The sequence below is a fragment of the Jaculus jaculus genome, chromosome 6, assembly GCF_020740685.1.
Source record: "Jaculus jaculus isolate mJacJac1 chromosome 6, mJacJac1.mat.Y.cur, whole genome shotgun sequence".
In the NCBI taxonomy this organism is placed as follows: Eukaryota; Metazoa; Chordata; class Mammalia; order Rodentia; family Dipodidae; genus Jaculus; species Jaculus jaculus.
Genome location: NC_059107.1, coordinates 81,711,177 through 81,738,968, shown reverse-complemented (window position 1 = coordinate 81,738,968; position 27,792 = coordinate 81,711,177). Strand labels below are relative to the sequence as shown.

Here is a 27,792-nt window from a genome sequence, read left to right as displayed (position 1 = left end):
GTATCAAAAGTATAAAATATTTTTAAAAATCATTATTAGTAATAGTTGTTCACAGACTATCACTGTGGAGCCTGCACACTTTCCTGAGTTTAAACTCAAGATGCATAATTTTTCCTATTTTTTTCTCCAGACGCTGGTTGAAATCTCAGTAAGCATGCTTGCCCCGATACTTTGTTTTTTTTTTTTTTTCATCTTTTCCTTCAATAAATCACCTTTCCACTTCACTCATAATAATGCATTACTAGCAAAGAGATGAATAAAATAGTCTATAATGTGCCCTATAAGCTAGACTTTACTCAAATATAATTCACTTTTGCATTTTTGTCAAAGAATCATCTAAACTTTTTAGGTAATGATAAAATAAAACCAAGATTTAAATAAGGATATCTTAAAATTAAGAAATAAAATCAGGACTGGAAAAATGCTTTGGCAGTTAAAAACACTTTATATGCAAGCATTAGGGCCTGAGGAGGCCTGAGAGATGACTAGAGTTAGATTCCCAGTAACCACATAACAGCTGGGTGTAGCCTTGTGTACCTATAACCCCAGTAACCAGACACCTGTGAATGGCTGAAGCTCATAAAAAATGACAAGCTACAGGATCAGCAAGAGACTCTGGCTCAAAAAAGAAAAGTAGAAATGCAATGGAGCTGGACATCTTATGTTTCATTAGGGCCACCCCAAGTGAGTACACCCCATTGCAGGCAAACAAGTGCATGGAGTCCCAAAAGGGATTTAAAACACAACACTTCCACTGAAAATTCCAAATGGGCTATAGTTTAATGTCAGGGAAAACTACTAAAATTTACTGCTATAAGTAGCAACAATACTAGTAAGATGATTATGGTAGATACTTATATAGTTGATATGGATAAACTAAAAGTGAGTTTGTGATATTATAATTTTGTCATTTCTAGATTTCTTGATATGTGGGATTCCTAGCATGAGAGAAATGAGAACATAAACAATATAATTCTACACAGCACTAAGGGAAAATGACACAATGAAATTTGAAGAAAAATGGTTGAACTTGGAACAGATCATTCTCAGCGAACTCACCTGATAACAGAAAGACAATTGTCACATGTTCTCACTCATCTGTGGCTCATGACCTGAATCTGCCAGAGATGCTGATATACCTAATAGGCATCTCAAGGACCAGACAATAGGGAGGGTGGGGCAGGAAGGGAGGGTACAGGGATGGGGGAGGCAAAAAACTAGACTTAAATGGAAATGGTACCATAAAATAAAATCCTATATCCTGAAAGACAAACTAAAAGGTTGAACCTTCAAGTCTTTAGAGGGACCATCTGAATCAAAGGGCCCTGAAGAGGGCATGAGGAGCACTAACTTTAACCTTCTTCTGTTTCTCTCCTCCCTCTCTGTCTCTTTTTCCCCTCTTTCTCTTGTATATTATGTATTTTTTCTTCATTCTTTTCACTTGGCACTTGGCACTTGGCACCGGCCTATAACACTCAGTACTAGGATGTGGCTAACATCCACAATGAGCTGTTAATAAGAAAGAACTGCAAGATTTCCCAAAAGAAGACAGATTTCTCTCAGAGCACTTGATTACCTACCAAAGGTTAATGGCAAGACCCTACTACTAAAGACACCATATGCAGTTGGAACAGAACATGAAAAGACCTGGCTGGAATCTGGAAAAGAGTCAGACCCCAGACAGGTAGCTTGTCTAGTGCCCAAGGGTGCTCCATGAGCATCTGGGGAAAAATGAGCACTCAGTGGAATGGAACCCATAGCTGGAACTGAGGAAAAAGTCAAAACCATATCCAAACAATGAGTTTTCTTTCCAATATCAAACTCCCATCAATCTTGGCCTACACCCATAAATTCTCTCTAAAATAATAATGGTTATCCCATTTATCTGGTGCTGACTTCACTCTTTGTTGGGAAATCTGCTTCTCTTTTTCAGATGGACGCAGAACCTGAGGAGAGAATCAGCCTATCGCACCTCACCAGGGACCCAGCTGAAACCATAGAGTAATTGGGGAAATGAGCAAGAGTGTTTCTTTCTTGGTGAACCTAGTATCAGCACAAGGGTAAAGATATAAACACAGAGAATACTCAACTCCTACCAAACCAGAGATCCAGAGACACAGAGGCTCCCAAGACCTCATCACTGAAGTTGACCTAAAACAAACCCAACAAGGGTCAGGGAAATTGGCAGAAGAGGAGGTGGAAAGATTGTTAGAGCCACAAGCTGGGATGTTATACACAGATACGTTTCCTCTTCCCCATAACTGATGGCTACCCCCACAGTGCACAATGCACAATCCCCAACAAGGAGGGTGCCTTCAGAGGGAAAGACAGGGAGGAGGCTAATCAATGTACCAGCATGGCTGCTTACACACAGAGTATGTATAAAACTAATGAAGAAAAAAAAAAAAAAGAAAGAAATGAGAACATGTAAGAAAGAAGTGATTATAAGTTCCAAACCGTTGAGTTTCAACTGAAAATATCATTAAGAATTTATAAATTCTTTTTGATAAATTTTAAACTGAAACATATTTCCTATACTGCAGCCAAAATTTTTAAAACAGAAACCCCAACTCAAGTGTAATGAGTTCCCCTGGCACCCAGATTAACTCCAGAAACACTAAAGGGACCATTGAACTTGGAGGAAGAAGTGGTTAATTCAAGATCTGATGCACATTACAAATAAGTGGGTTGGCTACAGAGCAATCGGGATTCTGTATGAGTTGGAAACTGTCAGAACTGGTCAAAATACATAAGGATTCATTATACTCTTCTGTCTGTACTTAACATGCTAGAAATTTAAATACTATGAATAAAATAACACACACAGTTTTCATGGTGTACTGGAGTGCAAAATTACAACTGTTCATAAATACTTTAAAACCTACCCAAAAAAGCAATTTCTTATTTTACTAATTGCTGTTTTGAGACAAGACATACACCATAGGTCAGGATGACATCCAAACATGAGACAATTCTCCTGCCCCATCCTTGATGCTTGGTCCATTATTGAGAACTTTTTATTTTATTTTATTTTATTTTATTTTATTTTATTTTATTTTATTTTATTTTGCATTTAGAGTACAACTTTTTAAGCAGCTACAAAGAGCTGAAAGGTGTAGGTAATCTAAATGATAAGGAACTCTCATAAATATAGTCTAGTTATTTTATCTTACTTTATTTTATTTGGTTTTTCAAGGTAGGGTCTCATTCTAGCTCAGGCTGACCTGGAACTCACTATGGAGTCTCAGGGTGGCCTCGAACTCAACGGTGATCTTCCTACTTCAGCCTCCCAAGTGCTGATATTAAAGGCGTGTGCTTAGTCTAGTTTTCCTTCTAAACATTGCCTGTATCTGTTAGCTTAAGAACTATCATTTGATATGTTGTGTTCACTAGTCATAGAACTTTAAATGACACATATATTTTGAATACTATACAAAATTCTCAGAGCACACATGAACGCACACATACACATTGTTTTAAACTTAAAATATTCTGAGTATATAAATATAAATCAACTAGTGTATAAAATATTTATAATTGCAGAGGCTGAAAAGCACAAATGATTAGGGACATCAAATCACTGATGTTATTACAGAACGGCACTTTATAAAAATAAGACAAAATAATTAAAAACATGGTAGATAATAAAAATCTACATTGTGGAAAAAATGTGTTGCCCTAGGCATGAAATTAAGGAGAATAGTTTAGGTATTCAGTGTGACAAGACAAATAAAACATGTCTGCTCAGATAAAGGAAAGAAGGGAAATCAAATTTACACTTGTTGTCTTAACTACTCCTTGGCAATACCAAGGCTCATTTTATCATATTTCTACCATGTTTCTACTTTTCTATATATAAACCAAGTAGCAGGAAAATAACTTTCTCATATCTATGCTTATTGCTAGTCAAACCATAAAACATGAGTTTTTCTATAGTATTTGCATTTAGCACAAATATAGAAATATTTCATTTTGCCATGTACATTGACAATTTTCATAAGTAAGTTATATATTTTGATGTATTCACCCCACTGCCCCCTTATCCCTCTTCAACTGAATCCATTCTTCTTCCCCACTAACCTCTCCTGCATACAGGATAGAATGTTGCCAGGCTCTATCTTGTTCAGGATCTACATTTGCTGTGAGTTCTTGAGTGTAACAGCCATGTCAAATGCAGAATATCAAATTTCACAGCACTCCTCCCCATCTATGGCTCTGACATACTTTCCGCTTCCTGTTCTATGATGTAGTTCCCTGAGTGATATAGGGAGTAATATAGTTGTCTCATTTAGGGCTGAGCATACAAAGGTCACTTATTCTCAGACCTTTGAATCTCTATATTAGTTGCTGCCCACTACAAAAATAACATTCTCTGACCAAAGCTTTGAGCAACTGGCATCAATTTATAATCTATAATCTAATGATCTCTCTAAAATCTATAATAGATGATATAAAATCTAATAATCTATTGACATTAATATCAATGAACAGAAAACACTTAAGAACATATCCACTTAGCACAATGTCAGTAGAAGGCTCCTTAAATCTAGGACCTATGACTTCCTCAGGCATGAGATTTTTATCAACTTTTAAGAACAAGGAATAAATTCTCTCCTGTGGAGCAGGCTTCAAATTTAATCAGAAAATGGTTGGTTACCCCCAGAACAGTCATGTCTCTGGCAGGTCAGTATTGTAGCATTCACAGTCCATAGCTATAACATTGAAGACTTTCTTTTTCCTTTGGAAACATGCATATCATCCTCTGATACTAAGTTTTGCCATCATGGAAGAATTTTTGTGTTCAGTTTAACTTGATTTCTCTATGTCCTGAAATTATAGTGTGTGGTATCTTTAGAAATTAGGATCTTACAATCTAGTTCTGGTGGGCAATTAATAACAACTGTAATGACCTATACTGTTTGGGGGCCTCTGGGGCCCTTCAAATTTAAAGAGGTATTTGACTCCTCATAATGAGATTTTTGAGTAATAATATTTGGCATCAGGGAGTGGCATTATCCAGGAATACAGAGTATCACCATTTAAATTATTTTTTAAATTATATAATTAATTGGTTTTAAAAGTCATTATTTTTCCTTATGACTTCTTCAAACGGCCTCAGTATTTTTTTTTTTCTTTTTTTTTCTGGAGGTAGGGTATCACTCTAGCTCAGGCTGACCTAGAATTCACTCTGCAGTCTCAAGGTGACCTTGGACTCACAGCAATCCTCCTACTTCTGCCTCCCTAGTGCTGGGATTAATTAAGGTATGTGCCACCATCCCCAGGTTAATTCTTTTATTTTTCTGTATTTATTTGAGAACAACAGACAGTGAGAGAAAGAGGTAGATAGAGAGAGAGAGAGAGAGAGAGAGAGAGAGAATGGGCATGTTATGGCCTCCAGCCACTGCAAACGAACTCCAGATGCATGTGTCACCTTGGGCATCTGGCTTACATGGGTTCTGGTGAATCAAGCCTCAAACTGGGGTCCTTAGGCTTTACAGGCAACACTTAATCACTAAGCTATCTCTTTAGACCAAACAACCTTAATTTTGGTTAACCTTCTTTCCCTTCCTTTGACCTTTCACCTCACCTCCATCTCCAATTCAGCCTTCCCACTCCCAGTGTTCCACCCACCTAGAACGTTACATATGTTCTATGCTGCTCTGCCTTGGGGCCTCTTCTCTTACCTAATATGTACCCCTTTTCCACATACTTGCCAGCATTTGTCATCCTTTGTTTTCTTGATGATAGCCATTCTGACTAGGATGAGATCGATTCTCAAAATAATTTTAATTTACATTCTCTTGAAAGGAATTTGAAGATTTAAATATATATATATATATATATATATATATATATATATATATATATATATATACACATACATACACACACACACACACACACACACACACACACACACATATTCTAACACTCTATTCAGAAAAAAATGATCGCTTTTTTATTGTGCTTTTGATTTTGTGAGGTTTATATTTTTTAGTGCTTTGTATATCCTAAATATTAATCTACTGTCAGATTGCTGCTGCTAAAGAATTTTTCCTATTCTGTGGGCTCCTTCCTCACAGGATTCACAGGACTTTCCTTGCTGGCTGTGCAGAAGTATTTCAATTTCTCCAGTTCCCTTTTGTCAGCTGTTGACATTATCTCCTGGGTAACCAGGGTCCCATTCAGAAACTTGTTACCCATTTCTATATCTCAAAGACGTTTCCTCACTTTTTTTCTTGAAACACGTTAAAAGCTTCGGCTCTTACATCATTGATATTTTCAGTCAATTTGGAGTTGATTTTTGTACAGGGTGAAAATAAGGATCAGTTAGGAGTTGATTTCGTACAGGGTGAAAATAGGATCTAGCTTCATTCTTCTATGAGTATACACCCAGTTTTTCAAAGACCATATGTTGAAAATGTTGCCTTTCGTCTAATACACATTTTTAGCTTTCATCAAAAAATCAGGTACCTGGAGCTGAAGAATTAGCTCAGTTAAAGGTGATTACTTGAAAGCCTGTGAGCTGAGGTTTAATTCCCCCAACCATCCATATAAAGTCAGATAGATATTTGTCTACAGTGGCAAGAGACACTGGCATGTACACCTATACATGCATGCTAATAAAAAAAAAATTAAAAAGAAAAGTGACTGTTGTTCCATGGTGTGGATTTACTGTTGGATCTTCTATTCTATTATATAGATCCATATGTCTGTTTATGCCAGCAATACGGTTTTTATTACTATGACTCTTTAATATATCTTGAAATCAAGTATGGTGATAATTTCAGCTTTATTCTTGTCCTTCAGGATTGTTTTGGGTATTTGTGATCTGTTCTTCCTTGTGAATTTAAATTTGTTTTTTTTTTTTTATATTTCCATGAAGAATGCTGTTCACATTTTGATGTAGATTGCATGTTGCATGGAATCTATAGACCATAGAATGATCATTTACACAATAGTAATTGTTCTAATAGCATGGAAAGTATTTTCATATTGTACTGGATTCTCAATTTCTTCAATGTTTCAAAGCTTTTCTTGTAAAGAATTTTTCTTTCATTAGGTTTATCCCAAGATAGTTTTTGAAGCAATTGAAAATGGATTTTTTGAATGATTTATTTCTCAGTCTGTTTGTCATTAGTATATAGAAATGCAACTGATTTTTGTAGGCTCATTTTGTTTTCTGTCACTTTGCTGAAAATTCTTATCACCATCTAGCTGAGTTGTCTATGTCTTGAGAACTTAAGTGAAGTTGAATTAAAAAGTAATGGACTATTATATTTGAAGGAAGGGATTTCAAGGTAGAGAAACACTGCATCTATAGAATAAATTTGTTTTCTTGTCCTTCTTCAGATCTATAATGAAAGAGGAAAATACAAAGTTGGAAGGTATGAAAAATATAAAATTTGCCACAGAAGGAAATTTGAACAAGTTCAAAATTCCAGGCATAGGAACTTCAGCTTCTCTGGCTGCAATTGTTCACGAGATTAACACTATAAAAATAACCCAGCTGCTTAGCACTGTGGCAATAGCAACATTTCCATGACAGTAATACTCAACCTACTGAAGGCTCAAGATAGGAAGGAAGAAAATTCTTTTAAAAGTAAAGGGCTTGAAGGGAAAATGCTGAAAAAGGTGTCTACTTCACAAAGTCAGTATACAAAAGCTGCAATTACTTTGTTCAATAGGCACCAGGCGTCATTTCTACATGGCAACAGATCTTGGCAGCTTGGCTATGTGGCATTGGTTTGGAAGAATGCGATATTCAAGATATAGGAGGTCGTGGATTACACCACCATGTAAGAAAGCTACTGAGGCTAAGCATTATGATGCAGGGTCAAAGTTATGGCAAGACCTGCTTTTATATGTGCTGTGGTGCTTCTCTCTTGCAGCTTTCAGTACACTGTTTTTGTTTTTTTTTTTAAATGTGCAGTGTCTTAACTTCATATGACATGGACAGTTTCTTTTCCAGTCATGTTCACTTGGTGTTCTATCTGCCTTTTGTATGTGAGTGGGCTTCTCTTTCCCTAGTTTTGGGAAATTTCTGTGATTATATTGGAATTGTTTTTATTATTTTTTGATATGAAGTTTTTCTCTTGCATATATGCTCATAATTGATAGATTATATCTTTACATCATGCCACAAAGAGCTCATATATTCCTTTGTAAAAAAAAAAAAAAGTATGAAAAAAAGTCAATGTCCTTAACTGAATATACTAAGTCAAGTCTTCTACCTGTCTTCAATGCCTGATATCCTGTCCTCCCCTTTGTTCTATTGTATTGGCAAGGATTTCATTTGAATTCCCTATTTGATTTATTTAATTTTTCACCTTCAGCATTTCAGTTTGTTTTTCTTCAGTATTTCTTTTTTTTTCTATTCACAATTTTTATTAACATTTTCCATGATTATAAAAAATATCCTTCCCTTCCCCCCCTTTCCCCTTTGAAATTCCATTTTTCTTCAGTATCTCTAATTCCACTTCCATATACCGCATTGATGTCTTCATTTGTTGAACCATTCATGTCCTCAATCATCTTTTGAACATAGTTGTAATAACTTTTTTGAATTCTTTCTCTGTAATGTCACCTAGATCTTTCCAATTTGGGACTTTTACTCTAGAATTGGGTGGATTTTAAAACAGACACGTTGTCCTGTGTTTGTTATTGTGCTATTGTGTTGGGACTTATGCATCAGGAGTTCAGTTCTTCATTAGGTTATCCTTTCCCTTTCAGTGGGACTGTTTACTATACTCTGTAAGGACTAGGTTGTAATATTGTGGAGGTATCACTTTCCTCTTAGACTGGTATTCAAGGTACCAAGTTTTATCCCCAGTCCTCCCCTAAGAGTAGAATACTGACTGCAACACTACCAAGAGAAGATCCTGGCATTTCCTTTATATGGCTCATAGAGGCTATCTTACTGCTAGGTTTCCTCTGTTGGGGGTGATCTTCTTCCTGTCTTATCTATGTCTGAAGACTAATCTCAACCAGTATGTGGGTCTGGGTATGGCTCCACTCCTCCTCTGTCTCTGGATCTGAGTCTTGTTCTGCCTCTTATTCTTGATTTGGCTTCAGCTCTAGATTAATATCTGGAAGTTACTCTGCAAGTGGGTTTTTACCTTTAAGGATGGTTATTAGACTCATTTACACTGAATGAACATTTGAATCAGTGTTTGTTATTTCCTCAATTTATCTGTACCTGGCTCAGCTAGGAGCTGCATAATACTCAATCATGGAGACCCTGAGTACTAATTCATGGGTGGCCTTGCTGAGGTAATCATAGCTCAGTTGTACAGTTCTCACTGATTTCAGAAGGAACTTATGCTCATCATAGTAGGTATAAGCCTGAGGATATAGATTATGGGTCAGAGTGTGGGTCTTTAGGGTGGTATTAAGGAATGGAGAAAGCAGAGTGTATGGACTCACTCTCTGAGTTCATAGGAAGACTCCTTCACAATAGATATATGCCTACTGTAGTGGCTAGAGGGCTTCAGGGGGCAGGGTACTTGGCTGCACACTATCTAGCCTTAAGAGATTTTAGCTCTTTGTGGCTGGCACTAGCCTATGACAGTGGCTGAGTAGAACAGAGCAGGGTATGAGGCAAAATATTTGATTTTTTAACTAAAGAAAATCTACTGATAATAAGTAAGCCTTTTTTCTTAAATAATATTTCCATTGTGTTCCTCGTGGCTTCTAAAAGAGTGAACAAATGTACTTTCTTACTGAATGTACAAATTTATGGATGTGAGGTAAAAAAAATCTGTGGGATGCGACCACTGGATGGACACAGTAGCACATGAAAACACAAATCAACATGTCAGCAGGTAACTATACTTCAAATTCATTAGTCACTGATAAAAATTGCTTGAATTAATGACAGATGATATATGAAATAACTTTAATCAGTTCCTTATAACACAGCCAAACTTTCTTGTATATCTTATTCCTACTTGTGTTTTAGCTAAGCTTCCTTCAGGAAAGGATTATAAGTAAGAATTCTTGTATGAATGAATGTTCTGTGTTGGGGGATGTTTTTACAAGTGTATTTCAAGTTTGGAAGAAATCACAGGAGTCTTTTTTTTTTTTTTTTTGTATCTTTAACCCCCAATGTGATAACTTTAGGAGGTGAAGATGTCATATGAGTGCAAGTTCAATAACTGGATTAGTGTCCTTATAAGAATAGGAGAAGGGCATGGAGAGATGGTTTATTGGTTAAGGCGCTTGCCTGCAAAGCCTAAGGACCAGTGTTTGACTCTCTGTGTCCCATGTAAGCCAGACACTCAAGGTGAAGCAGTGCACAAGGTAGCAGATGCACACAAGGTTGCACATGCGTCTGGAGTTCAATTGAAATGGCTAGAGGCCCTCGTGCACACCTCCCCCCCCCCATAGAAAAAGTCAAGTCTGTTAAGCTTGACTCAAAAAAAGTAAAATAAAAAAAGAATAGAAGGGAGAAGGCTAGAATGCCTCTCCCCTTCAACCATCTGAAAATAAAGCATAAGCCAGAAGTCCATAATCCAGGGAAAGCTCTCCCTAAAAACAGAATGTACAGACATTTTAAATTTGAGATCCCAGTGGTTAGAACTACATAGACTAATTTTATCTTATTTACTCTCTTAGACTGGTATTTTGTTTAGTTTTCATTAATTTAGCAACTGGATTACTGACTGCTTACTCTGTGCCAATAATCATAAAACTAGAAAATAAGCCACAAACAAAACATGAAGAAGACCTGTTTTCAGACTTGATAGATGACTCAGTAGTTAAGACACTTACCTGAAAAATCTCATGACCTGGGTTTGATTACCCAGTACCCATATAAAACCAGATACACAAAGTGGTATGTGCATTTGGAGTTGGTTTGCAGTGGCTAAAGGCCGTGACATTCCCATTCCCTGTCTTTCTTATTTCTTTCACTCTCTGCTTGCAAATAAATAAATAAATAAAATATCAAAAGACCCTGCTTTCTAGAAATTTATATTCTATAAGGAAATATGAAGGGTGTATAAAAACAAGCAAACATGTCACAGAGTTACTAATATAAAATTTAGAAAACCAAGTAAAGAAAGCAAACCCAAGATAACTTATGGGACTACTTTGGATTAAATATGATGGCAGTCTCTTGTATGTTTCATGATAGTTCATTGAAATCACTCCAGTATATAACACTGATTCCCTTCTTCCCACGTGTTATTTTATTCTCCACTGCACTCAGGCTCAGTTAAAATCAACTCCATCTAGCCTCTGTTTGCACCTGTATCTAAAAGTGGCTGGAAAAACAAAATGCCCCACTGTGTCAGAATGAATGGTTTAACCTTCATCCATGACCAGTTCTCTGAATAGCTCCATTGAGCCAGACCACTCAATCTTCTGTTACCCTGGATTACTATTTTACTTTGTTCTCTCCTTTAACTTTAAATTCAAGCTTTTCTGCCTTCAACATTGTGGAACCAATTAATTCCGAGAGCTGTTATTTTAAAAAACGAAAAATTTCCTCTTTTTCTGTACAAGGTTATGCCCCTTCCAGCATTTTTCCTTTTTTTATATCATCAAATTCTTGACATATATTGTTCATTCCCATCAACATACAAACTGTTATTTGTCTTTTATTATATTTCTTTGGTTGAAAAATGAGAAAATAAACTTCCTTCTGAATAACAATCAAGCCAGTTTTTACGTTATAGAATTCATGAAGGTACAGTTTTATTAAAATATTAGATAAACATGCCACTAATAAAAGCAGAAATTTCTTTTCAAAAACAAGAGACATGGAAACAGATCTAAAAACAGTTGTGATAAGTATGGCTTTTCAAAGCAAAAGGTATGTAAGTATGGACTGGAAAGATGACTTAGCAGTTAAAGCTCTTGCTACCAAAGCCAAAGGACCAAGGTTCAATTCCCCAGTACCCAAGTAAGCCAAATGCACAAGATGATGCATGCACCTAGAGTTGTCTTCAGTATCTAGAGGCCCTGGCAAGCCCATTCTCTCTCTCTATTAAATAAGTAAATGAATAAATATTATAAAATATGTAAATAAAGTTAAAAATGCTCAACTGAACATATTGAGAATATTGTAAAGTTTTGCAATGTAAGTAATCACACAAGAAAAGATATGATTAAGACATTAATATGTGTTATAAATCATTGATCCAAAAATTTTGTATGATGTGCATTATTGAGAAATTCGAAACAAAATATGTTAGCTAAGAATTTATTAAAGTCTTTAACACAATAATATAAAACAAAATGTATTATTTCTTATAATATACATTTAATACATTTAAATTTCTAAGTTATAAATGCATTATAATTTATCATACACACCTGTACACACAGAACTAAACACATTGTTTCCTTATATTACAAAGCATACAAGAACGTAGATGCTCATGAGTCAGATATCAATTGATAACTTTGTGATGATAATTTGGCAACATGAAACAAGCATTTTTTTAATGTGACTTTTATAGAGGCAGAAATGTAATATAAATTTCCAGTTATAAGAGAGCATTTAAATGAATCATGGCATCCTCATATTAGAATGTTTAAGAACAATTGTTAAAATTTGAATATGTAATACTCCACATATGCTGACCAGTTGGTACCCAGGTGGTACCATTATTTTGGAGGTGGTGGGAACTTTAAGGAGTGTGGCCTGACTGATGGAAGTTTATCATTGGGAGCATGTTTTAGAAAGATATACTTGGTCCCTGACACCCTCTTTCTCCTTCTTATCTGTCATGATGTGAGACAGCCATTTCTACACACTCCTGCTGCCATGATGTTCTGCTTTACCATGAACGTAGAAGCAACAGAGGAAATGATTATGGAGTGAAATTTCTGAAAATTATGGACAAAATAAAAATTGTCATTTTAAGTTACTAATGTCAAATAAGTTATTAATGTCAAATATTTTATCACAGTGATGAAAAGTGTCTCATTAACATAGAAAGCAATTAAAATTCTTAATTATAAAGAACAAAGAATGATGTCTAATTTTGTTGAAGGCATACTGCCAAGATTGCAAAGCACATTACAAATAGTATGGAACATATGGTCTCAAATATTTAAAATATTTTTATACATCTTATTATGCAAATGATGAATAGATAGCAGATTAGAAAGAGTGGCTACTTCTGAGTCACCAAGTATAGGTCATTATAACATCCCTGTTCTGACCTCTATTCTTACAGAAGAACCAGAAATCTAAAACAACTAATATTCTAAATGAAGGTGATGAAGAGTCAAGAGGGAAGAATAATAAGATTTTTTTTTTCTCTTTAGTAGGAACTTGTGAGAATCACTGGAGTCTTACAGTATTCATATTTGAAGCCCTAGAGCCACATACTTACTGTCAGACTTTAGTGAGTCCTGTTGGAGACACCACCACCATCTCTACCACACTGGTAAATCAGGGTCTAAGGCAGAAGACATGGCAGAAAGAATGTAAGAGCCAAAAGAAGGGCAGGACTCCTTACAACGTGCTCTCTCCAGACATAAAATGGCCTGGATATACATGACTTCATAGTGCCTGACACTACTTACACAAGACCATCATAAGAGGAGGAAAAGATCATGACATCAAAATTAAAGAGAGAATGATTGAGATGGGGAGGGGATATAATAGAGAATGGAATTTCAAAAGGGAAAGTGGGGGGAGGGAAGGTATTACCATGAGATATTTTTTTATAATCAGGGAAAATATTAATAAAAATTGAGAAAAAAATGACCAATGGCAGTGTCACATCCTATCAAAATGAGGAGATTTCAAATAGTCCTAGAATACTCTGAACTATGATTTTAATCATGAAATTAACAAGTTGAATGAGATGATCCCTTTAGTTTGTTTGTTACTCATGTGTTCTATTGGGTAAAATAAAAGGAAGTAAACAATAACAATAACTTTTGTTTTTATAAGTCAGATGTTGTATATCTTTTAAAAAGGTATACAAGAATTTATAATATTAGGTTTGACATTTTTGTTTTTAATAATTATATCATTGTAATATATTAAGTAATAATCTTACAAAATAAAATAATTCCAGGGATGGATATTATAATTGTAAACAGTGTAATGTACCACAGAATGACCTTATTTAGATCTAAGCAGAATAATTACAAATTGAAACACTTGGATGATATTATTGATGATGACCTCTTGGGTAGACAGTAAGGCAAGCAAGCTTGTTTATAATCCCATCACAAACAGTGTTCAGAATCATATAAGGATAAAATTTATACTACTTGAAATATTTCAACATCTTTATATAATTCAACATCTAAAAGGAATCCATAGAACATGTAAGGGCAGAACCTTAAATGCTCTAGGTACATTGTCTTTTGAGATTGTAGAAAAGCAAGAGACTATTAGTCAAGGTTCAATGAATGTGTTAGAGATGTGAATGAGTAAATCCAGGGCAAGCTAAATTGCACTACAGGATGATAAATAGATATCAAAGAGAGCAATCATTGTAAGTCAAGGCTCACCTATTATAAACATACAACTGCACCAGGCAAAATATTTCTTTTGTTAGCATGTAGATGCCAAGAAGAACTATATAAATTTATTTTGTTTTAATGGTCACCAAAGAAAGTTAAAGAAGTATTACTGGGCTGGAGAGACGGCTTAGCGGTTAAGCGCTTGCCTGTGAAGCCTAAGGACCCCGGTTCGAGGCTCGGTTCCCCAGGTCCCACGTTAGCCAGATGCACAAGGGGACGCACGCGTCTGGAGTTCGTTTGCAGAGGCTGGAAGCCCTGGCGCACCCATTCTCTCTCTCCCTCTATCTGTCTTTCTCTCTGTGTCTGTCGCTCTCAAATAAATAAATAAAAAATATTTTTTTTTAAAAAAGAAGTATTACTTATAAAAGTCCTCAAAATACAGAATATATATAAAAATAAAATATTTGTAAAATATAAAACTTTGAAAAATGTCAAAAAAGATGAAATGTAATCCAAACATATTAAGATAAAAATCAATAACATGTTTTTAAATTTGGATTATATTTAAGGACCACAAAATATGCACAAGACTCTGCAAATGTGCTCCACCAATCAGCATTTTCTGTGAGGCTCCCGCCATGGAGAACGATGTCTCATGGGACCAATGTGGTACACTTTCTTGAGCCTCCTTAGAGAATAATGGTCGTATCTGACCAGTGCAACTCACTGAGATCGAGTCCTCAAATCTTTGGCCACCATACAAAGAAACAGCTGTGGCCTGCAGGGCCCTCTCCTTTGTTCCCTAAAAAACCCTAAATTGGAGTATAAGATAATAGGGTATGATCATGAAATATTTTTATATACTCTGGCTCCTTTGTTCAAAGCTACCTAGTGTCTAGAACCTAGGAAATACTTAGTCAATTTTTATTAAAGTATAGAACATTCTTTGAACCCTTTTTACCTTAATGCTACCTCTCCTGACATTTCTTTCTACTTGTTCACTTGTCAGAGGTCAAAGACCTTGAGACTGGTCAGCTGAATTGCAGTTCAAACCTACCACTCTTCTGAAACAGTCTGGATTAGAACATCAATAATCTTTTAATTTGTAAAATGTAATGGCTTTTTTTTTTTTTTTTAGTCTTCAAGCTACTAGAGCTCATTAAAATATTGAGTCTTCTGTAAATTTCCTCCCACTTACCACTAGTGCCATTAGATCCTTCTTTTCCTCTCTTTCTAAAACTTTTTTTTTTTTTTTTTAGTGGAAAGGCTACTGATTTTTTTATGTTGTTTTGGAATCTTACTATTATTCTACTCTTCTTTATCCTTCTCTGTTTTCTGTGTCCTTTGCTGATTTTTCATTCCTGAAGAAAACATAATGTAATTTGAGTTATAACCTTGGCCTCTCTCCTCACTGGCAGCTCTTCATAGCCATATCATTTACACTATGGTTTCAATTGTCTTATCTTTGCATTAATAGTCAAATTGGTATCAATTTTTAACCTTCCAGCTAAGTATGCAAAGTGCTTTATTCTTGACCTAATACTCTCAACATGTATTTTCTTATGATTCTCTTTTGCCAATGTGTATGTTCTTAAGTTCTCTCACTAGCATATTTCTCCTTTTCTGATTCTATTTCTTAAGGAAATGGAATTGAAAGATAGAAAAATTCCCATAGAACAACCACAAACTCACTTTCATCTGCATCCATGTATTGTACCTTCCCATCTATGAACATGACAGAGCTGTCTTATTTCTATTTAGGGAAAACTACACCTTGTAAAGTAATGGAACTCATGGGGATCTCTGTATCCACTCAAAGACAGTATTTCACATTTTCAACCTTTGTCCTGCCTCCTTGATTTTTTTTTCTCTTTATTGAATAATCCTATCATCATACCAGTCTCCTTTCCTCTCTCTCTTCTCCCTTGTTCTCTTCTCTTTCCCATACCCAACTCTACTATTAATTGATCCTAGGCCTCTGACTTGCTAGGCAAGCTCTTTATCACTGAGCTATAACCCTCGCCCATTAATCCATTCAACATGCCATAAAACCTAATTAATTTTAAAGTGCAGGAGAGATGGTACAGCAGTTAAAGGGCTTACCTCGAAAGCTTAATGAATTTAGTTCAATTTTCCAGCACCCACATAAAGCTGGATGCACAAAGTGGCACATGCATCTGGAGTCAATTTGCAGCAGCTAGATGCCTTTGCACATCCATTCTCTCTGTCTGCCTCTCTCTGCTAGCGAATAATATATACAACTATAAAAACTTTAAAAATAAAACTATTTAGTTTAAATAAATATTCCACTGGCAAGGCCATCTGCATTTTTATGTAAAATTTTACGTCTACTTAAGTCAATCTACCAGAACTTCTGAATTCTATCTGAATTAAATTTATTAAGTGCAGGGCCAAAAGTGCTACAATACTTTCTGTTAAGTGTGTGTTTTTCAAACCAGATCAATATTATTTTCACCTTTCTCTTACTGTCATTGAACAAACTTCTTTTTGTGGTAACATACATGAATGGCATTAAAAATAGTGGCATGCCTACAACTTCAAAGGAAATAAAAAATGATCATAACAAACTTATGTGCAAAATCTTCTAACAGAAAACACTTTTGGAGTTATGTCTTTTTTCTTCCTTCATTCACCTTAATGTATTAATGTCAACAGTGCAAAGTACTAAACGGCAGAAACAATATGTGAGGCAAATGCTTGGCATATTGTTTCCATTTGACGTATAAAGTTGAATAGAATAAACAAAAGAAAAAATTTAAAGTTTCAGAGAAGAGTCTTATGAAATATGTGTCCCAAGAATATCATTATAGTATTATAACTAGCTGGCTGGAATAAATGAAAGATAGAAAAAATATTTGATAATCATTTCACTTGTAAAAGATGCAGCAAATAAAATATGAAAATTTCAACTGGAAACAAATGATGAAGGCAGAATTGGGTTCTGTATTGATCTATGTTACAAAATTTCTTCAATCATATATAAACCATCTAGATTATATTCATATAATCTCACATAGTTGGTTCTTTAATTTGTGATAAAGAAACCAAGCTCAAAAATATTAAAGCAATGAAGATTATTTGAATTTTTTGAAATATTTTATTCATTTATTTATTTATTTGATGGGGGGTAGATAGAGAGAACAGGCATGCCACAGCCGCTCAGGGCCTCTAGCCACTGCAAAAGAACTCCAAGCACATGTTCTAGCCTGTGCATATGGCTTTACATGGGTACTGGGAATTCAAACCTGGTTCTTTGGCTTTGCAAGCAAGCTCCTTAACTGATAAGCCATTTCTCCAGCCCTTATTTGAATTTTAATATGCTCAAATGTACTATCAATTATAATTTGATAATAATAAAACATGAAACATTTAATATCAATATCCCATATTGATTGAAAATGATTGTAACAATGGAAATACCAATAGTGCCAATATTACTGGAATTGTTGTATCACTAATAATTGTTGGCAAGTCAAAAATATTTGCTGCTAAAGTAAACAGCAGTGCTTAGTTCTGTGATTGTATTTAAAAATACCTGAGAAGTTAAGAAAAAAAAATTAGTTCTGAAGATAAATGTCAGAAGGAGATAAATAAATACAAATTTAATATATCTCCCAATAGAAAAAACTGTTAAACAATTTTCATGCTATTCAATACAGGATACTTTACAGTTGCTAAACATACTGATTATAAGGTATATGTAGCAACATAGATTGTAGTAAATGTTAAATGGAAGAAACATGCTATAAACTATTATAGTCAAATTATAAATATGTAAGGAAACATTTGTTTACGAAACAGTAGACTGAAATTAAACACATGTGATAATAAGCGTGTTTGTGATTTAAAAAATCAGTGTTCCAAATATCCTTGAAAATAATGATTTTAATTTGGATAACATAGGTATGTAACCCTAGAACTTTGAAGCATGATCATGGAAGATTGTGAATTCCAGGCTGGTTTGGACTACATTGGTAGATTCTATATAAAATTATTTAATTTTTAATAATTTAGATATGTATGTATTAGGCCTCCTTACACAAATATTGTAATATCTGAATATCTACATTTCCAGCTTATTATTAGCAAGATATTTTCTTCTGTTCATTAAAAATAAGGTACCCAGTATTATTTCTGTCTTTATTACACGCGTTCATCCTCACATTTAACAACCCTCTCTTATATCCCTGGCTCCCCAACTTTTCTGTTCCAACTACTACTTCTGCTTCAGGCCTGCATATTCTGATATCAACTTAATATTCTAGAGGTTTTCTGAACACATTTTGTTCACCCTTTGTACAAAATGTTAAATGCCCTTAAGTTACCTTTGGCTTTCTAGGGTTTCATGTTACTATTCCTGTTGTTCAGTAGCTACCTTATGTCTAGAGTTTACTTCTATCTCTGCTTTGTTCCAGAACACATTTGCAATATGCAAACTTTTCTATTCCAGAAGCCTCTTTGATTTGAAGCATCTCTTCTACTCTCATTGTGTTCATGCATATGTCTGTGTTGTTTTGGTTTGTTTTGTTTTCCAAACACTCATTCTAAATAATTAGCCTAGTATAATAATTAGTATCTCATTTAATCATTACACCAACCAAAAATAAAGTAAACTGATAACATAGGTAGTAATCAACAGGACTGAAAATCCTTATTGCAACAGTCTATATCTCGACATCACCTTTTATCATGATTATTTTCAAAATACTGTTTTGTCTTCCATACTCACATTATTACAATCAAACTCACTATCCCAAAGAAAGTCTAGAAGTAAGTAGGTAACTACACTTATCTCTCATCTCACACTTGCTTTTCTATCACACAGAACAGAAATACTGGGAAGTATCTGGTCCTTTCTCCTTCCAGCAATTCAAACATTCCTTAACTGCTTAGAAAACTATGTGCCCTATTCTCTCCCCCAGAATCTTTCTCATCACATTCAGCTATTCATTTTATAAAAAAGTTCCCACTCTCCCCCTCCCAACTCTGTATAACTTGTTCTACTTTCCCTACTCCTCAAGCATGCTACCTCCCATAGAGTAACAGAAGTGAATATTGACTGATCCATCTTCCTTAGTATATGATAATTTCAAAAGTGGGGATAGATTCTTCTTCATCACTCTATGATCACTTTTTTGTAAACTTTTTTTGTTCATTTTTATTTATTGAGAGTGACAGAGAGAGAGAGAGAGAGAGAGAGAGAGAGGTAGATAGGTAGAGAGAGAGAGAGAATGGGCATGCCAGGGCTTCTAGCGACTGCAAACAAACTCCAGATGTGTGCGCCCTCTTGTGCATCTGGCTAACGTGGGTCCTGGGGAATCGAGCCTCGAACCGGGGTCCTTAGGCTTCACAGGCAAGCGCTTAACAGCTAAGCCATCTCTCCAGCCCACACTCTATGATCTCTTATCCAAAATGAGCTATATATCCCTCATGGTCTGATGGATAACTCAGTGCCTGGCACTTAAGAGATACTAGATAATGAGTCGTTGAGGAAATTAGTAGAGTAGCTTTCATCAAGAGTCTTCAAGGTCAAACAACCATATAAGAAAACATCAAGCCTTGAATGGTCTCTAGGAATAAAAGTCAGATACTAGAAAGGCCAAGATTCAGACATGACAGAAGAGTTGAAAATGAACAAATTTTACCCACTTGAAAGTTATACTATTTCTGAAATAGTAAGTAATCAAGTGTAAGTTAATTTGGACAAAATCCTTCACAAAGATTTTCTTCTTTCCCTATTTTGCAACCCTTAGTTCAGCTATTGAGCAGGGGAGGTACTGCAGTGAAATACCACTCTACCCAATGCTTTCAGTTTTACCCATTAAAGCTATTGTGAAACTCAACTTGGGAGTCACCTTGCTACACAGTGAAAGAGCGGGATAAATAAAAGTACCCTGAAGTTCTTTTTATCATCAGACAGCAGGAGAGCATTATTGGCATGCTTCAGTTGTGGCTAGGTTACTGGGGTTATATTTTAAACATTTTAGGCCAGATTCCCACTGTAATAGGATATTATTGGGCCAGTCTGTCTGACCTGAAAGAAAGCCCTATTATAAGAACAAGTGGTTTTGTTTCATTTCATCTGAGTAAGTGTAAAACTCTTCAAAAGGCTAAAAATCTAGATTGTTTTCCTTAAAGGTTTAAGAACATAAAAAGAATGGCACTTGCCTTCAGAATACCTCAAAACACAGTAAGAACTTCAAATGCTTAATTAGTAATGGTAATATATTGTGAATTCATTTCTAGACTTTTCAAAGTATTTCCCATTAAATTTCAATTCATGAACTAATAGATATTGAAAATATCTATCATAATAGTTAAGTACAAGTAAAATTAATGCTAGAAATTTAGGAAAATAAATCGAAAGGAAAATGTCTACTTCTCTCAAACTTACCTGTTAATGTTAGAAGTTGTAATATTAAAGAAGTTACTTAATTTACTGTCCAATGTCATATTTTATTCCTTTTGAAAAATATACTTAATATCTAAAACAGAGGTAATTTCAAGTGAAAAATTAATATTTGTTAAATCTAGTGTAAATAGCTTATGAATAGATGTCACATTAAATTAAAAACATAGAAACAATCAAATTTTATGTCTATCACTAAAAGAAGTACTCACAAAGCCATATAATTAAAACTAAATAGATTATCTTCCATCAATTCCATTGTTTCAGGTCAGCATTACTTCTGAATCTAATGTTCAAAATCATATTCATTTAGGGTAAACTGAACAAACAAGGGCATATTGGATAAAACCATAATTATTTATGTCTACCCTTTTATTCCAGGAAATTTAGTGCTTATGTGTACATTTCTTCCAGATGTCAATTGTCTGAATTTTATGTGACTTTTTATTGAATGGACTTTAGTTGCAGTTTAACAGCTTTTTTCACTATTTATTAACCATCCTTTACAGATACATTGTAAGAAGAAATAAATACAAACAGATAAATGAAAATTTGTCTTGATGAGAAAATAACATATGGAAACAATCCCATGGTGAATGCCCCTGAGCAATCCCACTGAGGATGGAGCTCAGTGAAATGGGGACAGGGAGGAGGGAAATTATGATATGAACCCATGATGTCCATACAAAGTATATACTTAATAAAAAGAAAACAAAACTCAACTGTGAGTTATCAAGTACATACTCACATGGACGCAGAGCAGCTGCCCTTGGTCCACTCTAGATGGAAAGGTGAGGCATATGGTATAGCCAGTTAGTTTACGGTCCACTTTAGGTGTAAGGCAGATGGGGTGGGTAGTTCATTCTTTGGAGTCAGCAAAATTTGGCCAACTGACAGAAATTGAAGAGATCCTCTGTTGCAGCTTTGGACTGGGGAAAGCTCTCAGGGCTGCTTTTACAGATGAGAGGAGAAGAAGGCCAAAGGTGAGTCCTAAAGTTTCTTTTCTTCCAAGCTAATGTACCTGGCATTTGTCTAATATGAAAGGAAGACCCAACATGCTACACAAGGAGAACATCATAGTTTTACAACTGATCATTTTAACTAATATTTGGAAAGAAATATGTAGAAAATACTGTAAGTATGAAGAGCAGTTGAAGAATTATCATAATTCCAAGGTGAAAGAAGATAGCAGCTTTTCACTAGTACAAACAGAAAAACATGTCAAGAAATATATGAGTATAATTCTGCATAAAATGTGTTAGGTGAAATAGAATAACATGACTTTAGTTCAAGTGCAGTTATGATGTTTATACACATCATTCTATTTCAACTACAACAAATGTGCAATAAAGATCAAGATATTCATCCTTTATTATTGATTGTTTTTAGATTTATCTGACAGATCTTTCAAATATTATTATCCTTTTGAAGCACAGGAGCTGTCAGTTTGTCTAATTCACACATATCTCAATAAATTTGCATGTGCTAAACATGGGTTTCCTCACACAAAAGCTCCCTGTTCAAGAACCAGATATGGCCTGTGTTTCTGTCTACTCATGTCTGCCTTCCTAAACCTTAAAATGTAATATTGTTTCCTCATGTAGATTTGGATATGTATTAGTATGTTTACTCCAAAGTAACTTTTTTGTTGTACTGTTACCACAAATGAAGTATCTTTGCCCATTATGTCTCCTTTTAAATGTTTCACAACAATATTAAAACCATATGGAGAACTTCAGAGGATTGCGTAATGGTTTCCTGTACCACAGGCTAACCTTTGTAAAATTGAAATATTTTACAATTTTTCTTCCAATTCTTTTCTTAAAGAAAAAGATCTTAGATATGATTTAAACTCCTGTCTATCTTTCTAGATTCCCTACCAAGCAGGGTTGCCAAAAAATTTCAGATAAACAATAAATAAATATTTAATATAAGTCTGTCTCATATAATGTTATTTGGATATATTTTGTTTGCTAAATCTAAGCTTATTATTAAGGTCCATACATTTCTGGAATTTGTTTCTTATCACTCTTTTTTATTGCAAAATGTCGTACCTTATTTTACCACAAACATTTTAGAACATGGTTTTGTGCTTTTAAAACTCATTTAAAGGCATAATGTAATTCATGCCAGCCTTTTAACCTCAGTGTTATGTTGTGAGTTACCTATATTGAACATCTGATTTCTTTACTATTTGAAGTGTTTTCATTACGATATAAGCAAGATAAAAATTAAGAAGTGTATTCATTGCTGTGTGCTTTTCTTATGCATATGTGAGAGATTCTGAAGTTCTCTCAGATACTAGAATTCTCAAAGACACTTCTGAGTTTTCAGGTGAGCTAGTCTATAATGTGGCCTGGATCCTGGCATGTTGGTCCACTGCAACCAGAGCTAAAAACTTCTTAGGTTCCTATGGGGATGATGAGAAATAGAGTTGTTGGTAGAAAAGACAGTCAATCTTTTACCATATAGATAGATATGTATAATCTGAGCTGCAAAGTATACTTAATTCAGAATCTTATTAGCTATGTATATAATTTTCCATTGCTGTACTTTTCAATTTGGTCAAATTTTATGAATGTAGCAGTAACCTTTGGGATTTCATTTTGGTTTACCTTGATTGTTATTTGCACTCAGACATAGTGTATCAATGCTTTAACCATCAAGACTTACTGTCTATGGCACACTTGTTCAAAATCTTCCAGTTATCCATTTTTGAAATGTTACGTCTTGTTTAATGGTTCTTTATATATTTAGGCTATATAAAATAAGCAAAATATTCTTTGAAATTTTCAACAATCTAATGAGATTTAAATAGTAAATTCACAATATTTAACCAAACTTCCTTAGAAATTTATCTTCTTTTGCTTTATTGCAAAATCATATGCCCCATGAAATGATTGCTTTACTGTTCTTCAACTACACATTATTCTTTTCCTACTATGTAATTTTGCTCAGCCCTTCAACTAAAACATACCAAACCATTAGACATGCATATGCCTGTAATATCAGCACTGCAATGGTGAAGACAGGTGGATCAGGCCTTCAAGGTGACCTTCTTATAGATACTGAGTTTCAGGCCAGCCTTAGCTACATGAAAACCTGCCTCAATCAATCAATAACTACAAATACAACTTATTGATAATTAGGTTATTCTTTCCAAGAAGCATCTATGAAATCAACTTTTCCTTCTTGAAGATCTCCCAACCCATATGTTGGTTCTACATTTCTGAATCTTGCAAACAATTCATTTATTTTTGGCATGCTATCACATAGTAATCTTTATACTTGATAGTAACACATAGTAATGGTATTAGAATTATTATATGTGCTAATTATTTAGCATCTGTCAAGCTCCAACAAATGTACAGAAATCATTTACTTACTTAAACTCTTAAACAGCTGGTCTTTTTTTTTTCTCCTTTCTTATAAGAACATGAACTGAAAAGTTGAATCATTTCTCAAACTTCATGCACACACATACATCAAGAGCCTGGAGCTCTAGCATATCTCGGGGTAAGGCTGCTTCTTAACCCCAGTACCCTGTAGTACAGAGAACACTCCACTGCTTTTTCAGGGTTTTTGTAACTTCCACATGGAAACCCCTGGGACATATTATATTAGACTTATTACAACATTTCTCATATGTGTGATCTTATAAGGCTGATTTTTGTAATTATAAATGAGGGACTCTCAAGTCACCATTTTGAATGTTTCCATTTCCTCTTGTACTAGCATTTGTTCCAAGATAAGGTACTTGGCCCAATTTCTAGTTCTTATGCTTCTCTTTGTCTTAGTGGATTCCAGTTGTTTTGTAAGTCTGAATTGACAGCAATTACATAAAGTAGCCAGACAATGATTAGCTTGGAAAGCTGAAGGTTGTCAAGCTAATTACCAGTGGTGCACACTGAGTTTGATTCATGAGTATGCCTTTTAATTGGGCTCTTGATGTGAGATAGTAATCAGTCAACACTAATTTTTTTATAGTTTAATGGAAATGTCAAAAGGAAAGATGTAGGGAAAACCCAGGCAAGAGGGCTCCTGGTGTGCACTGAAGGAATTATCAAACATAAGAGCACCATTTGTTTCAAACAACTGTTTTGCAGGCTAGTTGTTTGTGATGTGAGCACTCCTTTCTTTAACTGCTGGAAATGCAATCAAATCGCCTATCAGTGCTCTTGACAAAAGTGGGATCACTTGGGGGACTACACAAGTCCCACTAGGAACAAACACTACTAAATTCCATTGAATAGAACTGCAGAATACTACAGATAAATGCAAAGGGACAGGATAAGAAAAGAAAATGTATTATTTAAAAATATAAATATTTACAGCTTGCTATACAGTTTTCGATCAAATCAAAATATTATATAGCGTCTTCCCTACTCAATGTGGAACAAACACCAGTGGGACAAGACTCTGCTACATCTATAGCCTGTGGCCTTCCTTTGTCTCATCTTCCAAAAATGTCTTGAGCTTCTCAGAGAAAAAAAGACCTCCATGTCGGAACATTTTAAAAAAACAACTATATCGTAGGAGAATATAAACTCTGTATTTTGCTAACAAAATTTTGTTAGTAATTATACATCAAATTCAGTTGGGCAGGGAAAGAATCTCATGTTTACTGCATATAAGGAATTTAAGTGTAAATGTACATTTCAGCCATTACTTTTAAGCTATATGTTTATGACAAAGAGGGAAAAAAAAACACTGCAAAAAATTAAATGAGGCCTCATTCAGTAAATAAGGTCCCTTGATCTATGTTACCAATTAGCATTGTATCCAAGGAAACTGTTTTGTATTTCAAAACCTGCAAATCAAGTGTGACATGAGCCAACAAAATATTATGAGCAAAACTATACACTTGAAGTATTCATAAACACCTTCCCCTAGCCTAATGGTCTATCTCTACATAGAAGCTCAGTTTATAGCCAAGAACTAACTCTTTTAAAATGGAATGTACAACCTCTCAGTCTTGCTTCAAATTACTATGTCTATTATACAACTGGATAAAGATAGTATTTAGTGAAAGTAACAAAACCACTTAAATTCTGAATCTACTTAAAATTTCTATCAACCTTGTGGGAGCAGAGAAGGTACAAGATGCTTACTTCATTAATATGCAGAAAAAGTTTGCATTTTAGTATTAAATGTCTAGGAATGCTACTGAATCAAGGAGTCTTATATCAATAAAATCATCTGAAAGATTTTTTTCCCCAGAATTAACTCTTGTCAGCTTATTCAGACATTTGGTCAAAAATATCTGTAGGTAGATCATTAACATGTCACTGCTTTTCTTTGCCAACTAAAAATACTATCAGCAGTTTTTGAACAAATGTGTATTCTGATCTTATTTTGGGCTAATGACCATCATACTCAGTGGTTTTCCATGTCCCTATTTGCTGCTGTAAAGAAAATAACTGAAGTACAATATGTCAGTGTAGTTTTCCTGGATTCCTGTCAGCCTGGTACCTTCAAGAACTCCATGTCAGAAATTTGTAAATTTTGGATAATATATGGACAAAGTGTAATGATGCAAGGTCATAATGTGCTATTGTGGATTATAATGTCATGTCATGTACCATTATACTCTAAACTTCTGACAGGTATGTTCCCTTGATCATGTGAATTTCCATGTATTCTGGGGTCATTCTTATTTCTCATGTTCTGTTACATTTATGAATTTTTAAATTTTTATTTATTTGTAAAAGAGCGCGCGCGAGAGAGAGAAAGCATATGGACATATCAGGGCCTCTAGTTGCTGCAAACAAACTCCAGACGCATGTGCTACTTTGTGCATCTGGCTTTACATGGACACTGAGGAATCAAACCTAGGACAACAGGCTTTGGTAGAAATCACCTTTAGCTGATGAGCCATCTCTCAAGCCCCATATATGAAATTTAACTGGACATTTACAATGACATCCAGAATGTTGACATAATATAATACCCCCACACTACATATTGGATAAAACATTTGTACAATAGGCATAAAACAGCTTTAAACCTTCCAGAGGGTATGATAAATAATTGAATGGCAAGTTCCCTAGTTGTCCTCATTTGTAATATAAAACTTTGCATCGTATAGTATAAATAATGGTTAGTCATTGTTTAAACATTATTTACAGTTTTTCTTACACCAAAAATATATTTATATAATGTGTGTTATAGACTCACTTTGCACCTGTCCTAGAACCTAATTAAACAATATAAATGGCTCATGAGCCCCTCAACTCAGAGATAACCATCATCTCAAGTATGTAAATATGTATTTGCCTTTGTTGCACTTACCTTTGCATTTCTGAGCAAACATCTGAAGAGAAAGGGCTTATGGTAGGAAAGTGTTTATTTCGGGTTTACAGAAGTTCGAGCTTACAAGGAAGTTCTATCAATGGAGGAAGAAGCTGACTCGCTTCCATAGATCATAGCAGAGAGAGCTGATAAGAACATCCAGAGCTCAAACCTGTTCTGAACACACTTTAGGGCTGTACTTAACTTCTACTCTCAGTGAGCAGGCTACTAAAGATTTAAGTAGGAAGCTTAATCTTAGTCAAAAATCCCTGAGGCTATGTGGGACATGCATTCACATTTAAACTATTATATTCAAACCATCACAGTCTTTAATAAATGAGACTGTGTAAAGTGGTTGTTTTTATAGATTAGAAATATTAGCACTTGTAATTTCTTACAACTCAACATCTATATGGTATGAAGCTACAACATGCTCTAGTTAGATAATCTTTTAGTATTTCTATAAGTAATGTAATAAATATTTATATTCATCTTTTCATCTTTTTACCTTCCTCTAAGAAAATTCATTAAAAACACTGATCTATGTACTTGTTACAATTTTGAATTTACTTTTAAATGGTGCTGGGATACTTAGCTCTGATTACTGTTTCATGCCAATTTGACCTTTGATGTTG

The 27,792-nt window shown here is 34.6% G+C and overlaps 1 protein-coding gene across 2 annotated transcripts in view; it reads right to left on the bottom strand.

The window, feature by feature from the left end:
- The window catches only part of Cntn1 (contactin 1), a 381,249-nt gene that overhangs the window by 315,330 nt on the left and 38,127 nt on the right, over positions 1 to 27,792 (bottom strand). Inside the window, exon 1 of one of the 2 annotated variants that reach the window (XM_045152152.1) lies at positions 13,350 to 13,368. The exons of the other annotated variant lie outside the window; for it this stretch is intronic. The gene's annotated coding sequence lies outside the window, so the exon portion shown is untranslated. Of the gene's footprint in view, positions 1 to 13,349; positions 13,369 to 27,792 lie in introns of those variants that run through there. 2 annotated transcript variants of the gene reach the window in all.